Source organism: Castor canadensis, chromosome X (genome assembly GCF_047511655.1).
Source record: "Castor canadensis chromosome X, mCasCan1.hap1v2, whole genome shotgun sequence".
NCBI lineage: Eukaryota > Metazoa > Chordata > Mammalia > Rodentia > Castoridae > Castor > Castor canadensis.
Window position 1 is genome coordinate 132333728 of NC_133405.1, and position 14658 is coordinate 132348385.

Here is a 14658-nt window from a genome sequence, read left to right on the forward strand (position 1 = left end):
ACACTTTTAAACATTTATGGTTTTTCATTATCTTCAGTGATTGTGGAGATTCAATGTCTTTTCTATTTGAGAACACATAAGTTATGAACCCTGGTAAGGTTGTTGTGATTCTGAATTTCTTGTTTAGAATGTTGGATAGTGCTGTTTTGTGAACTTTTTTTTGCTTTATTTTTATTAATCGTGTCTGTTAAAATACTATTATTTTAATTTTAATGATTTGTAAGGGGTATAGATTCACAAATAATTTACATATTTTAATGGACTTTTGTCTAGAATATGTGTTTTATAATGTTTATATACTGTATATTTAAATTTATGTGGACTATTTTGGTACCCTTGGGGAAAAGTAGTGTAAGTATACTCTGTTGTTTTTAATGTATCTTGATTTATTTATTTAAAATAACCAAAAATTAAGATTGAAGAATGTAGAAAATATATTTTTCTAAATAAGTACACCAAACCAAGAACCATATGTAAGTATTTGAACTAAACTGTCATAGGAATTTAGGAGTATGGGGTAAATAGGTAAGATTTGTGTTACTTGCTATTTGAAAGAATTGGTGACTTACGAGGGGATTTGAAAGGCATCAATAATCTAAATTTCTTAAACTTAACAAATGAAGCTGTGGTTCTGATTTACATTTGGATTTAATAGGATATTGGTCTCTCTGAGAGAAATTATAGGAGTTATATAAGTGAACGACAATAGGCTGAGTTGTTTTTGTTCTGTAGAGTGTTTTTTTGGTTTAGAACTGAGGATTTATCTTTATTTACATATTTTTGTTTGTACTGTTGATTTTTTGGATAATCTTGTTTTGGAAATTTTTTTTTATGTTGGAGACTTATTTAGCCTCTTAGGAATGATAGGATGGTCAATATTTAGATACACTGTGGCCCTTAAATAAGTCAAAATTATTTTGTCTGATAATGGATTTGGCCATTTCCTAAGATATTAAAATTTTTATACCTACATGTTAGGGAAGGAGGGAATCTTTTGATCTTTGAGGTTTTGTTGATACAGAGCTTTCACAGAATGTGGTCTAGGAATTTAGATAGGGCAGACTATTAAGCCCTAATAATTAAATGAAGTTTATTATGACTTTTGTTACTTTTAAAAGAAATATCTGATGTTTTAATAATATACTGAAAGATGACTATTTGGAGCTTGAAAGAAGGAAACCTTAGGCATGTTTAGCCTTTAAAATCTTTAATCTCTGAAGTAGATGAACCACTACAACAAGAGAAAGATTTTATTTTTGTTGTGTCTTTTACTTAGCAGAGGGAATATCCCTTCAGTTTATGTGATTACATTGCTGCAAGTATAGTTTAATGCTCTAGCTCTTTTATATTTATAATGTTTTGGAGTAAAAATCAACATTTTTGGAGATTTTGTGGGGAGTCATTCGTTGAGGGGGCTTAACCTATATGGAAAGTTTTTATTTTGATAATCAGTTAAGTTCAAATTGAGGATTTTTTAATGGTCCTACATTATTAGTATAAGTGGTTTTCATTGTGACAATTCCTTACAAGCATATAGTATAGTTAGAACAAGTTCACTCTCTCTAATATAGAACCTCATATCCCACTCTCTCTTGCCTCCCTTTGTACATATACTATTTTGTGGATCTCAATATGCTATCTTCATGTGTAGTGTAATCTACCTGTGGCTCTTCACCTACTAGTACCCTTTCCTTTCCCCTCTTCCCTTCCATTTATTATCCCCCAGATAATCTCCCTTTTATATTCATGTGCTATAATTAATACCATCACCCTCATGGTAACTGTGGATTCCACACGTGAGCGAAAACAGCGACATTTGGCTTTTTGAGGTTGGCTTATCTCACTCAACATTATGAACCTCAATTCCATCCATTCTCATGCAAATAACATAGTTTCATTCCTATTTATGAATGATTAATACTCCATTGTGTATATATACCATGTTTTCTTTATCCAGGTATTGGTTCTTGAGCAATTAGGCTGGTCTCATACCTGGCTATTGTTTATAATAATACAATCAGTATGGGTGTGCAGGTGTCATTCTTGTGTATTGATTTGTCCTCCTTTGAATAATATGCCCAAGAGTGGTATAGCAGTGTCATTAAGTAAGGCTGTTTTTAGATTTTTGTTGTTGCTGGGGTTTTTTTGTTGTTGATGTTATTGTTGCTGTTGTTGTCTTTTGATGAGCCTCCATACTGAATTCTATAGCAGGGGAACATATTTGCATTCCAAAAAAGTATATGTTGATTCATTTTTCATCACATCTTCATAAGAATGTCATATTTGTTTTCTTGATGATCACCATTTCAACAGGGGTGAGATAGAATCTCAGTGCACTAGTGATATGCATTATGACAAAGAATGTTGAAATTTTTGCATATATTTTTAGTCATTAGTACTTCTGATTACTGTCTGATGAATTCACTTGCCGAATTATTGACTGGATAATTTGTTCTTTTGGTATTTAATGTTTTAAATGCTTTGTATATTCTGGATATGAAGCCTTGATCCTTTCAATAGCTGACACATATGTCCTCAAAGTCTGTGGGCTGGTTCTTGACTCTGGTAATTGTTTCCTCTGATTTGCAAAATCTTTTCATTTGATGCAATCTCCTTTCTTTGTTCTCTTTCTTATGTTTTGTACAAGTAGAGCTATGCTCAGAAAATAATTGCCTATATATTCCATTGGCTTCCATTTGTTCCTATTGTACTTTCAGGGCTGGTGAAGTGGTTCAAGTGTTAGAGTGCCTACCTAGCAAGCCTGAGCATCTGAGTTCTATGCCCAGCACTGCCAAAAAACAAACAAACAAAAAGTCTCCTGAAGCAGGTTAAAGTTTTGGAATTAAACTAAGATCTTTGATCCACTTTGAATTCATTTTTGTAAAGGATGGGTATAATGTGTACATAAACCTTTTTGCAGGAAGTTTTTATCTACAGGTAAAACTGGGATTTTTTTTTTTTGCAAATATTGCATTTTCTTTTTTATTGTAATTTTCTTGGTTTTTAAATTATATTTTGGTTGGGTGGTTGTTCAAAACTCAAGAGGGCAAATTATTAGTTTTTAAGTGGATTTCAAAGTCTCATTGCCTCATTTATCTGTGAAAGATATTCAGTGTTGACAGACTAATGAAGAACGTTTTTAAGTCTTTGCTCTTTAGTTGAATTAGCATTGATGTTATTACATTTTTAAGATCTCTGTCAGTTGATATAGATCATAGTAGGATTTTTATATTGCTTAAGTGAACAACATTAAATTTTTTATAATTAATGGTCTTATGTATTGATTTATTTTTATTTATTCAGGTGATTATGTAACATTTGAAATTGAAATTACTACTTTAAACTTGATAATTTCAGTTTGGGTCAGTGTTGGGATCCATAACTATTTTTGTTTAGTGTGTTTGCTTTTTGACCAGAAAATCATTAGCATAGGCATGAGTCATTGTCCAAATTTTGGACTTTTTAAATGTGAATGAGCATTACAATAACATTTTACTCTTTTGGATTTTAGTTTTTCCATATAATGTCATAAAGGTCTACATAATGTACTGTGGTAATTTTTAGATTTTTTAAAAATAGGTAGAATTGCAAAAAGGAGTTAATATTAAGATTTAATATACAGGTCAGATGTTTCTATTTTAAAATTTATAAGGAGATCATCTCTGTTGTAGTAGAAATTTAAGTATGTTTAATTCCAAAATTTTAATGTATATTTTAAGGGAAAATTGTTAGGAATGTTAAGATTACTCATCTGGTTTAGTTTTCTTGTTTTTGCAAGAAAAGAAGGAAGGAAGAAAAAAATAAAGGAAACTAACTTTTTATTGGAATTGTATTTTAATTAGGAGCCCAAGATCATGGTATTTGACAAAAGGATGACTTTTACACTTTACAGTGTGCTTAGTAAATTTGTCAGAGATGGTGATGGAGAGTTCCTTTATATCAGAAGTGTGACCGTACAGACCTACTATTGTGAACAATTTGAACTAGTTTTTAAGAAGGAGTATAACAAAAAAGGAATGATAAGACAAACAATGAAGGCTGAGAAAGAAAACATGGAGGATTGTAAATTTATAGCAAAAGGCATTTATGAATATTGAAACAGATATTTTTAGGAACTAAAATGAATAAGATGTTTGGTCTGTAACAATGCTATACCTAGGCTTACAGCAATATTAATAAATTAGATAAACTTTTTATTGTTAATTTAGGGTTGTTATTCTTTGAGTGCAGAGTTGGAATCTCATGACCTGAAGAAAAAGAAAAGGACATGGGAGGGTCAGCGTTTTAAGGTAGTACTATTCCTTTGTGGAGAGTAATGGATACGAAACAGTATTAGTGGAAAGGACATCATAAGCATACAACTTTTGAGACATTAACTTCAGGGGGTAAAGTATTTTTTGAAGAACATTTCATAGTTTTTAATGAAAGTTAAGAGGAAATATCTTTGGTGATTCTTTTGTCATTTAATTAAAAAAAGATATGTAAATAAAGCAATGGGTGCCATGAATGGTCCTCCTCTGTAGGCAGTCTTCATCACCTCATCAGAGGAGGCACATGGGAGAGTTACTAACCCATGAGATGCTCTGTGTGGGGAAATATGCTTTGGATTTTCAAAGAATTAATATACATGCATATTTTGTTTCATATGAGTTTAAGAGCTACAGATTGTTACATTTTATCTCTGACTAGCTAAGATAAGAAAACTTTAAATGACCTTGAGCAGAACTATCTCGTTGTAAGCATAAAGCAGAACAGAAACAAAATATACCAAGAGCCAACAATTTTTATATGTTAACCCTGTAATCATAGGTTATGATACAAATGTCTTGTGCTTTTCCTAAACTAAATTAATCTAAGGCAAAATTATGGCATAAACTCCCTGAGAAGAGAACCTAGATAGGCAATTTATAATTTTGTCACTAGTGTAAGCTCTAAAAAGTAAATGAAGGAAACTTGAGAATTTTCATGTGTAGTGAAAGGAAGGAAGACAGTAGGGGCCTGAAGTGTGACAGACTTAGAGGCCTGGTGTTAGGTGCATTGATGGCAGTAATATAAGGCATGGAAGTGGAGATAAAGAAGCTGTAAATAATGGGGAGAGCAAAGGGGATCCTAAGGTGAGTTTCTATCATGGGAGTTAGATTCTGGCTCCTATAAATTTGCATTGTGGGAATTTTGTTTTCAGAAATATGTCTGATACTGCATTATTTGTCTCAGATTATCTCTAACCTGTGGGGACAGTTCTGGGGAGATCAGCCCTTTAAGTATACGTCTATACTAGTCAGGCATGTTCCTTACAGCCTAGGAATGAGACATGTGCCTAAAAGGGGTTTTGGATAAAATGTGTGCAGCATATGAAGGCTGACTTCTTGTGGGCATTACTCCAACAGAGGCACGGCCTCCACTGGGAATCAGAAAGAACATGGCAACACCACGTGAGGCATGATCTACTCACCTATCAAGATATTGAAGATCAGAATTCTACTGTCATGTGTGTACTTTGCCACTTACCTAGTAATGACCAAGTTTTTGTCAACAATCATCTAAGGTTAGCTATATTCTCATGACTGGAAATGTAAAAGGTGTATTAAAAAACAGTGTTTCAGAGTACAGGTTGTCCTAGAAGAAAACTCTCCCCTTTCCTCGTCAACAACAACTATGAAGTGACACTTAAAATCTACCTAGATTCATGAATTCCTTCAGAGTTGACAGAATTCAGGAGTGTCCATCATTTCTAGTCTGGAGAATTGCAAGTACCATAGCCTTCTCCCTGTCTGGGAATGTCAAAAAACTGACAACGAAACAGGTTTCTGTAATTCTTTCAGCATTGTAAAGTTCAACATAAAATTGCTGGCCAAACACTAAAAACACATATTCACTAGAATTGCTAAGTGCATCTAGGATTCTGATTAAAGCCCTTGCATCAAAAGCCTCTTTAAGGAGGGGTTTTCAAACACCTCATTCCTTAGCTTTGTTGAGGAAGGTCAGACAACCTGAATTGTGATTTAGGTTCATATCAAACCTTACCTATTAAGGAGAAATTTTATTCTTTATAGTTTCTGTCATTAAATTTGGAGCCTTTACCTGCCTCTGAGAAAGACTTCATGCAAAACCAAATTGTTACTTGAGTCATTTGACTCACATATTAGAAATTTACCAAAGCCATTGTATGACTTCATGTTCCATCTACCTTCCCTGAACACAACATTGTAAAATAGTCTTAGTCTTCTGAGGAACCTGTAAAATTCTACTCTCACCAAAGGCATGAAACACAGTCAACATGACAGGACCCTTCCTATGCCTCTGAGTATGAAATTCACAGTGCCTGTCAGCAAGGAAACAATAGTATGTGACACTTCTTTAAATATTAGGGAGTAATTGGGTATGTAGGCATCTACAGTACAAAAGTTGGAGATATAATAAGGCATCCTAATGATTTCTGAAAATGGAAAGGTATCTATTGTCTGAATGTGGCATCACCACCTAACTGTACACTAGTAAAGACATTAACAGACAACTTGCCAGAAAACATGGCTGACAGCAGGGTACTCAAACCCCCCTTACCTTACCTGCGTAAGCAACACGAGATGTTCTGCATTGCAGTATCATTACTTTATCCCTTGCCTCATTTTTAGCTAGCTTCTGTCAGGAATCTTTTCAAGTTTTGGTTTTTCTTGGAAGAAACCTGAAAAACACATGCATAAATACACCCTAGGATACAACTGCTCTTCAAGGACATCTGCACAGTGTGGTCCATAAAATCAATTTCAAAGAGCACTGAAGCTCTGCCTAGATACTGAGACTAATCTGAGTTGATGGATTCAGCAGGATGGCCCTTCATTTCTCATTTCTCATCTGGATACCTGCAAAAAATTCTTTGCCTAATGCTTCCTGACAAGAACATAGCAATGACAGGAAGCACATTATAATCATTCCCTCAACGTAACACTTTCTCTCACATGAAATATTTAAACCCTTGGATATTAAAATTCCTAAGGGGTTTGTATGTTTTTACAACCAACCATGGCGACAGGGAGGGTTAGGCCATAATCTCAGTTACCTGTGTTTTTGAAAGTCAAAAGTTCTATGCTATGACTTAGCCCAACAACACTCTTTATGCCTCTAAAAGAGGGTGTCTCCATTAGCATTACCAGTTAGCAAGGATACAATATTACGAGACCTAGTAGTATTTATGGACATATGTGTGGGTTTTTTTCAACACATCATGTGATAGTTCCCGAAACATTCTTCAGATGGGCATCTGGGAATTAGCAGATCACAGTGATTAAAGGGGGACAGCTTACATGAGACCTTACTAGGTTAAGGAAAAAATGATAATAACAAGACAACACCATGATATTCACAACTTCCCCACCTACCTGATACTTAAAATCAGATGGCTTGCACTGTCATATGTGTAGTTTGGCACTTAACAAGTAATTAGCAATGCTCCTTCAACATTCCTTCCTTGATGGGTGCTGAACTCTTGTTCAGGGAATGTGAAAAAAAAGAAAGCATACAAAACTGTGCCTCAGGCTTCAGCTTGGTCTACCAGGACACCTGACGTTTCCCATGCCTGCAACGATTATTATGGGACATTTCAACTCTACCTGCATTTGTGAATTACTTCAGAGTTGACAAAATTTCAGGAGGTACATCCCTTCCTGGACTAGACACATTGAAAATTGTTAATCTTCTGTCTGTTTTGCAAGGTCAACAACAATGAAATTGAACCAGTATACCATAAATCCTTCAGTGCATGCATGTTCAACACAGAAAAATGAGAAATTCATATTCGCTACAATTGCTAAGAACTCTGCTGTCTTATCTCAATACCTGCAATAAAAAACGTGTTGAAAGGAGGGGTTAGAGACATCATCATCACTTACCTATGTAAGTGAAGGTAAGACTTCCTATGATGGGATTTAGGAGAATATGACAATTTACCTAGGTATTAGAAATTCTAGTCTTGAAGAACTCTGTGAGTCACTATGTGTCAATACCTGTCTCTGAGAATAACATCCTGGAAAATGCATTTGCTACTTGACTTATTCTACATGTCCATATGAAAATTCCTCATGTCATTGTATCACTTTGGGATTCTTCTACATTACCTGGTTAGTTGCAGAAGTCCAGGTATACAGCCTTGTAAGGAAGCTCTTACTGTCCTGAGAGGATACCTGTAGATTTCCAAAGTCAATGTCAATGTGATGGATGCAATGAATATTACCTGGATGTCTGCCTGGGCCTCTATCCCTGCAAGAAGTAAACATCCATTATTTGTCTGCATATAGACACAAAAAAACAAACTCTTAATAGAAATGTGAAGGAGATATTCATGTTTTCACCAGTTACATGTCAAATAAGGGGAAGTATAGGTATGCACTAAGCATTCATCAAATGTGAATCTAAAATTCCACTATCAGTGTAAAATTAATGGAAACAATAAAAATTACACGGTCCTTTCCTTATAATTACCACTACCAGCTTTAATGTGTGATTTTTTATAAGTAAGCAAGCATACAATATAATTTGCTTTTCTAATAATTTTAAGTAGCTATTGTGGTTTGATAAGCATCCTTGCAAAAATGTAAAATATAAGTATCTCCTGATGATTTTATATACATATAAAATTATGAGCATCTCTAATGACTGAATGAGGCAGCATCTCATATTTCTATACTAGGTTAAGTTGTAAGTCAGGAACACCAGTTCAGGCACCCCTCTCACCTGCCCAGATACTGAACATTTGATGGGCTGCAGAGTTGTATTGTCAGCAGAGTGGGTCAAGAAGGTTTTCAGTAAGAGTAAAACCTTGAATGTATCACACAAAAGTATTTTGAGTATTTATGAGGTAAAAGTGTAGCAAAGATTCTTTTAGGTAAGGAAATAAAGCAATTAGCTGTAGAAGAAACAGGTAAACATGCTCCAATGCAGTTTATTTGTGGTTTTACAGAAAAAAAGTAGTTCTTCCACCACAGCTCTTTAAATGATCTTAGGTAGGCTAGAGGGTTCAGCTTAAGCTGATTTGGGGGGGGAGGTTGTTGTTGTTTTATATACTTTTTAAATTATTGTTGTACCTAGGGTACATTGTAACATTTACAAAAGTTTTGTTTATATACCAGCTAAACTGAAGTATTTTGCTGCTGCAATTTTTTGGTGTTACTCCCCAAGGATGAAGACATCATGTCTGGGGAGATCTTACCAATCAAAGGGTCTCATGACATGAATACCTACACTTTGTAACCCTTATGATCTTATTTCTGATCAAAATGATCACCACACAAGACATTATACTCAGGGCACATTAATCATCAGGGAGCAGGTCAGAGGAACTGTAGAGGGGCTCTTGTTTTTAGCTTTTACATTTGTTTTCTCTTTTGTATTATAGCATAACTGAGGTGAGCTGGAAAGAATGTATCATGTGCCTTATTGAAAGATTATTTAGTACAATGTTTTAGTTTTTCCCTGCCTCCTTATTCTGGCTTTCTTTTGTTCCTGTACCACCTGTGCTTCTCTTAGCTTACTTCATTTACCCCATCAATCACTTTGGTAGGATTTTTAAAGGTCTTTATCTATTTTTTTTGTATGTACAGGAAGTGTTGTAGTACATTTTCCTGTGGAACCTAGGTGTAAGCAGGGCCATAAGTTCTTGTCCATAACTATCACATTTTATGTTTTTGATGTACATATTCTTGTGTAATTAATTATTCTCATTCCCTTTATTAGTTTTGAGTATTAGTATTTTAGCGGGAGAAATTCTAAACAATTTAGTAACATTTTTTATTTTTATAGGTATGATTTTGTTGTTTTTATCATCAGTAAGTCTTTTGACTTGGCTGTCCCTTAGTTGGTATGAATTACTTAGAGTCATTTTAAAGTTGCTTATATTTTTCATGTATTTATGAGTTTCATTCTTGGTTGTGTAGATTTTAAGTCCTTTCTTATTTGAGTGTGCATATGTTTTGAAGCCTGGTTAATAGTTGTTGGGAGCCTGGTTTTTATGTTTAGTATGTTGGACAATGCTGTTAATAGGCCATTTTGAAAAGTGATATTAGCTGCATTTTGATTAGTTGTATCTATTAGAATATAAGGTTGAGGGACATTTTACTTGAAGAACATTTCCTTTTAATTTTTGCTTTTGAATTTAGGACTGACATGTCTTGAATTGTGACATAGAAGGACTTTTGAGTAATGCTAGTGAGGTATTTTATATGTTATAGTTCTTAATATTATTGAAGGGATTAAAATAGATGCTAATTGATGATTAACAACCAAGGTCTGTTGTCACATAAATATCACATTTTGTTATGAGCTTTCCAGTGAGGTGTCTGAAATACTGTCTGTATTTAATTACTGGAATATTAATTCACAGTTTTGAGTATTAAGAGGTTTTTATCATTAGTGGGAGAGATTTAATCCAGTCAATTAGTAGAATTTTAAATTTTATTTTATGTGTTGGTTTTTTTGTTAAATAAAGGAATTTTCTGAATTAGTTGGACGATAGTGCAAACTAGCTATAATAGTCCTTTTAAAGTTGATAAAACATTTAAATATTAATAGTTATTCATTATCTTAGGTGATTGTGGAGATTCAACATCTTTTCTATCTGAGAGCACATAAGTTACAAAACCCGGTTAAAGGTTGTCGTGATTATGAATTTTTTATGTATAAGGATGTTGGATAAACTATTTTGTAAAGTTTTTTTGCTTCGTTTTGATTAGTTGAGTCTGTTGGAATATTAATTATTTTAATTTTAATGTTTTGTGGGAGGTATAGATTAGAAAGTTATTCAGATATTTTATTAGCCTTTTGTGTAGGAGTTGTATTTTACAGTGTTTATCCATGGTATATTTAAATTTATGTGGACTATTTTTGTACCCTTGGGGAAAAGTAGTGTAAGTATACTCTGTTGTTTTTAATGTATCATCATTTATTCACTTAAAATAAACAAAAATTGAGACTTTGGATCTAGAAGAATATAGAATATATGTATTTCCAAATAAGAACACTAAATCAACAACCATATGTAAGTATTTGAGCTAAAATATAGGGATTTAGGAATATGGGGTAAATAGGCCCTATAGTATTTTTAAGTTTTGTATAATCTGTACTTGTTATTTGAATGAAGAGGTGATTTACAAGCGCATTTGGAAGGAACCAATAATCTAAATTTCTTAAGCTTATTAAGTGAAGCTTGTGGCTCTGATATAGATTTGAGCTTAATAGGATATTGGTTTTTCTGAGAGAAATGTAAGAGTTATAAGTGAATAACAATGAAAGAGTTTTTTTTCTGTAGGGTGTTTTTGGGTTTTAGACTTGAGGATTTTTTTACTTACTTATTTCTTGGTTGTACTGGTGAGGATTATTTTTTGATAATAGGATTTTTTAATTTGGGGAACATTATGATTTTTTTATGTTGGGGGCTCATTAGCTTCTCAGGAATGATAGGATGGTCAATATTTAGATGCATTGTGGCCCCTAATGTAGTCAAAATATCTTTGTCTGATAATGGAGTTGGGCATTTTTGAGACATTTTGTGGGAAATTAAAATTTTTATACCTACATGTTAGGGAAGGAGGGAATCTTTTGATCTTTGAGGTTTTGTTGATACAAATCTTTTACAGAATGTGGTCTAGGAATTTAGGTAGGGGAGACTAAATTACTAATACTAAAATGAAGTTTATCATGATATTTGTTACATTAAGAAATACCTGAGGCTTCAATAACACACTGAAAGATGACTATTTAGAGCTCAATAGGGGGAAGTGTTAGGCATGTTTAGATTTTTAAGATCTGCCATGTCTGAAGTAGATGGACCACCACAACTACAGAAAGAGAATTTTTGGTCTGTTTTTTCATAGCAGAAGAAGTATCCCCTCAGTTTATGTAATTACTTCCATGCAACAAGACTTTTAGTGTTTTATAATATTTGGGGATATCAATCGACTTTTTTGGAATTTTGAGGGTTCATTTGTAAAGTTGGCTTAATCTCTGTGGGGAGTTTTTTAAATTTTTATTTTGATAATCAGTTGAGTTCAAATTGAGGATTTTTAATGAGTCCACATTAATAGTATGATTTGTTTTCATTGTGGCAACCCCTTACAAGCATACAGTACATTTAGAACAAGTTCACCACCTCTATTATAGAACCTTATATCCCTCTCTTTACTGACTTCCTTTTTTCCAAATATTATTTTGTATGTCTCATTATGCTATCTTCAAATATATGTGTAAACCACCTTGTGGTTCTTTACCCACCAGTACCCTCTCCTTTCCCCCTTTACCCTTACTTATGTTCCCCAAATAATCTTTCTTTTTTTTACTCATGTGCCATTATTAATATTATCATCCTTATGGTAAGTGTAGATACCACACTTGAGCAAAAACATGCGACATTTGGCTTTTTGAGTTTGGCTTATCTCACTCAACATAATGATCCTCAATTCCACCCATTCTCCTGCAACACGATTTCATTCTTCTGTATGGGTGAATAATACTCCAGTGTGCACATATCCCACATTTTCATTACCCTCTTATTTATGCTTGGGCAACTAGGCTGGTCCCATAGCTGGCTTTTGTTTATAGTGATGAAATCAATGTGGGTGTGCAGGTGCTGATTCACACTCCTTTGAATCTATGCCCAAGAGTGGTACAACAGGGTCATTTTGTAGGGCTATTTTTAGATTTTTGTTGTGGCTGTTTGTTTGATGAGCCTCCACTAATGTGCATAGCAGTAGCATGTATTTACATTCCCACTAACTGTACGTGGGTTCCTTTTTCATCACATCCTTATAAGCATTTATTTGTTCCCTGGATGATTGCCATTTCAAGAGGGATAGAAGAGAATGTCAGTGTAGTAGTGATATGCCTTTCCTTTATAGATAAGAATGTTGAAATTTTTACCTATATTATTAACTAACATTAGTACTTCTTAGAATGATCTGTTCAATTCATTGACCCATTCATTAATTCAATTATTTTTCCTTTGGTGTTTATGTTTTGAGCTCTTTGTATATTCTGGATATTAAGCCTTGATCCTTTCAATAGCTGACATATATGTCCTCAAATTCTGTGGGCTGGTTCTTGACTCTGGTAATTGTTTCCTTTGATTTGCAGAATCTTTTTCATTTCATGTAATCCCTTATTTCTGTTCTTATTTTTTGTGTGATTTGAGTCATATTTAGACAATAATTTCCTATTCTTGTATTTTATAGTATTTTCCCTATGTTCCTATTGTACTTTCAGGGCTGGTGGAGTGGCTGATGCCTAGCAAGCCTGAGGAACTGAGTTCTATATCCAGTATTACGAAAAAAGAAAAAAAAAGACCCTGAAAATGTTTTAAACTTTCAGAATTAAATTAAGATTGTTTTACAGATTAAGGTAGAATGGGGAAAATAGAGGAAATGAACCAGTTGGGGATATAATACATATATATGTGGAAATATTACAAGGAAACTCCTTGTGTAGCTACCTTTACCAAAAACAAGAAAAAATGTCATTTTCTACTTTTTTTATTTCTTCTTTTTTCTTCTACAACATCAGAGGATGGTGGAACAGGTCCTGGGAGGGGGAGTTGGTACCAGTGGGAGGAGGGAGATGGCAGGGAAAGGGGCTAGGAGTGTGAATACAATGTAAAAACTGTGTACACATGTATGTAAATGAGAAAATGATACCTGTTGAAACTATTCCAGGAATGGGGGAAGGGAGGATAAAAGAAAGGGGTTGAGGCAATGAATTCAAATCTGATATATTTGATACATTGTAATAACTCTTATTTTTTCTTTATTCATTTATTCATATGTGCATATATTGTTTGGACCATCTGTCCCCCCTGTCCCCGCTCCCTCATCTCTCCCCCACCCTCCTTGCTTCCAGGAAGAACATGTTCTGCCCTTTTCTCCAACTTTGTTGAAGAGTAGACATAAGCAATAATAAGAAAAGCAAAGCGTTTTTGCTAGTTGAGATAAGGATAGCTATACAGAGAGATTCCTAGCATTGCTTCCATGCACAAGTGTATTACAACCCTAATTGATTCATCTCTATTTGACCTCTTCACTACTTCCTGGTCACCTTCCCATATTGACCTCTGTCGCTTTAAGGTCACTGTATTAGCTCCTCTGCAGTGGGGACATCAAACACTTTCAACTTTTGGGTTTCCTACCTATCCCCATATGTACCTGTCCACATACCTCCCGTATGTGCTCTTCCCTTAGCGTGTAACCCAAGTCCAACAACATTGCTGCATTTGCCCTAGATATGAAGTCCACATATGAGGGAGAACATATGATTTTTGGTCTTCTGAGCCTAGCTAACCTCGCTCAGGATGATGTTCTCCAGTTCCATCCATTTACTTGCAAATGATAAGATTTCATTCTTCTTCATGGCTGCATAAAATTCCATTGTGTATAGATACCACATTTTCTTAATCCATTCATCGGAGGTGGGGCATCTTGGCTGTTTCCATAACTTGGCTATTGTGAATAGTGCCACAATAAACATAGGTGTGCAGGTGCCTCCGGAGTAACCTGAGTCACATTCCTTTGGGCATATCCCCAAGAGTGGTATTGCTGGATCATATGGCAGATTTATGTTTAGTTTTTTTAAGAAGCCTCCGTATTGTTTTCCAAAGTGGTTGTACTAGCTTACATTCCCACCAGC